Raw genomic sequence first — 3,185 nt, forward strand, 5'->3', positions numbered from 1 at the left:
AGTCTTGTTGTGATGAGAGGGATACAGGTATTTCATCAAAAAAACGTGCTCCCTGGAGAATAGCTACAGAATTGATATCACAATTTAATCGGAGCTGATCACAACTTGTCATGAGTGATCCAGTCATGTCGATGAGCGTTTGTGAATAAACAACTTGTGTTTTACTTTTAGGCTGTCTGAAGGTATGGACAGCTATCAAAGCTACTATACATCACATTAAGAACGATGTACAAATGAAAGTCGGAAACAAATAATATAATTTAAATGATTTATTCAAGTTTGCAATATTTTGAACAGGCATCTACACAGTCACCTACTTTGTAATGTTCGATACCTCCCTGTAAGCGTCACGATATCGACCTCTCCCCCACAACCTCACATACGAATACTGAATGTGCATCAAAGTGATCCTATGGAGGAAGATATAGCAAAAGATGAACGTAAACGACAAACGAGGCGATCGGCATGTTTCTTTCCTGTTAAGTCAACAATGGGTCCTCAATGTACACGCCCCGGATTCCTATGACGAAAATAATAGAATGTCGCCAGTTGTCATGACTCAACTTGTACTGCAACACCTGTACAACATAGCCATGTTAAAGTGAGTACAGTCAACCGGGTTGTGTGTGTTATCTGTTATCACTGTATTATATCCTGTAAATGAAAAAGGCTTTAATCCTTCATGAAAGTCATATGGCATGTGGATTTATGTCCATTTTTGTTTAGAGACAAATATGTCATACGGTTATTTTGATTTGCTAAATGTATGATTACATTCTCAGTTAGCTTAAGGCCTCACTGAGGCGAAGTATTGAGGTAGAAAGCTGGTGAAGCCATTTCCTGCCGTCACTATATTCTGTTTACACAGATAATAAACCTGGTTGGCAAGAAGGAAGTCGTTTTCATTCAACACAACGCAGAGATAAATCTGGCGTCAATCCAGACCGGTTACACAAATAATTATTAGATAAATAGAGAAAACAGATATCATTTCTAAGTGAATTTATTAATTTGTTTAATACATTCTGGCTAGAACGACCACACAAACGGCAGTAACTTTCCCTCTGCTTCATTCTTTTCTCCTGATCAACAGGCTTATTATCTGATTACCAGCTCTGCGCAGCGGACTTGTAACACTAGCAGCAGTGGAGATGGAGCAGCATTAGAGTCTGGAGGCTTCTACTCTTCTGAAGAAGAAGAATACAGCAACAAGGATCCATTTGAAGATAGGTAAATGTAAATATTACAGTAATAGTGTACTTGCATTGTGTGGGTGCAAGGGTGTAACTTTGGTTTGAGAAGTGGGGGGACACAAAACGGGGTCCTCCGCAATGAAACATTTTCTCAATTTAATTCCATTTCCTGCCTTTCTACAAATATATTAGGGATTATAGTGTTAACAAATCCAAGAAAAATGTGTAGTGTGTATATAATGAGTGTGCACACTTATCTAGTATCCTATCCATGTATACCTGTTTTATTTGTGATGACCTCACATCCTCTAGGGGGGCTACTAGTATATATTTCAATCATCAAAAATCCATTAGAATATGCTCACAAGCAATAACACATATTTGATCAACTCCTCTCTCCTATCTTTATCTTACCTAGTCTGCCTTCTTTCTTTTTATTTATGCATATTTTACTAATCACTCCCCTTTCAAACTGTGTTTTTTATTTTGTACTGACCTATTGCACACAGTGGAATGATTTATTAACTCATTTTATATACAACTAATATTACATAGATGGAAATATTTGTTTACAAAGATGACCAAACCGTTTGAGACCCACTGAGATAACTTAGACTAAAGTTTACAATCTAATAGTCCTTTACCTCCCTGAGCTGACGTTATCTCTCTCAGTCCCACAGGAGAGAGCTCTCCCTCTCCTTATTGTTGAAACAGCTTCTAATCTACGTGAGCAAGCACCAAATACTAACAACGTCTCTCTTTCTATCTCTCACACGCTCCTCCTCCTCCTCCTCCTCCTCCTCCTCGAGAGATAATTTTATTTTGAGTTGTGCATTGTTATTTGTGCTTGAGAAACATTCCACTTGAACTTTATCTTAACAAACTTAGTAGTAATTATTGTCCTATATATTTTTTCAGATTTCACAGCTGCCTGGGCCTAGCAGCAACAAGAACCTCCATTTGTCCCTGCCCCCAGGTCAAGATCTACCGTGGCTCAAGGGCCTTCACCAGAGCCATCACCACCAAGGAACAGAGGACCATCATCACTACAGTGGCCTCCATCTGCCACAAGATTAAGATACACCTCGGTACAAAGGCCTCCATCACAGCCATCACGATCAACCCAGCCAGCAAAGAAGTCTCGCCTAGCAGACGTACCTCCCACACGGCCACCAGCATCAACCTGGGACAATCACATCTACCTCCCTCCGACACAGCCACCAGCAGCCCATGCACCATCACCTACACAGCAGCCAGACCCCCTGTCCTGGAAGACAGACAAAGACCAGGGCTTAATTTGAGCCGGAACACGCCGGAACATATTCCGGCACCTCTGAAATTGGATCCGGAACCTTTTTTATTGGATCAGCCACCTCCCGTGTCACTATGAAAAAAAAAAACGCCAAAAAAAAAAAAACGACTGTTTGTTCGGTGTTCAATGTTGTTATATGTCTTGTTAGTGTTTATTCCCCATTGAAGTTCCTCAAAAATCTTGTGTTTGCCTTTTTGATGCGTTTAAATTTTTAAGGTTTTTAGCGGGAGAGGGGGGGAGACTAGAGGTGTGACACATAGCCTACGCTTGCGCTGGTTGAATACATAACAGTTAGCTTCGTGTCTACAATGTCAAAAAGACAACAAACTTTACTTAACTTTTTCAAAGTCAGTGACCAGCAGTCAGATCCAAAACGATCAAAAATAGTTTCCGAAAATCATGAGTGTGAAGACCACGGTGGACAGAGCAGTAGTATGCAGCCTACCATCGATGCTGCTAATGCTCCTGTCGTTAGTGGGGATATTAGCGACCCCCACGGGGAAGGAGATGAAGGGGACGAGACGGATGATGTGAACTTGGAATCTGCGAGAGATAGTGATGGCGATGAAGCAGGTATTGTCAGGGACACTCACGATGGGCAAATCTGGACAGATGCCCAGTTTACACAGAAAAAAAAGTTATCCATGGCTGACAATGGAAACCACTGGACTGGGCTGTGC

General features: G+C 41.1%; 1 long non-coding RNA gene across 1 annotated transcript; it reads left to right on the plus strand.

The window, feature by feature from the left end:
• The first annotated feature begins 228 nt into the window (after positions 1-228).
• Positions 229-2,203, plus strand: LOC104947712 (uncharacterized). The gene is made up of 3 exons (XR_798592.1): positions 229-601; positions 1,094-1,230; positions 2,112-2,203. It is a non-coding gene; the product is annotated as an uncharacterized lncRNA (long non-coding RNA).
• Positions 2,204-3,185: the final 982 nt, after the last annotated feature.

The sequence above is a fragment of the Notothenia coriiceps genome, unplaced genomic scaffold (assembly GCF_000735185.1).
Source record: "Notothenia coriiceps isolate Sejong01 unplaced genomic scaffold, NC01 NC01_scaffold00012952, whole genome shotgun sequence".
Classification (NCBI taxonomy): Eukaryota; Metazoa; Chordata; class Actinopteri; order Perciformes; family Nototheniidae; genus Notothenia; species Notothenia coriiceps.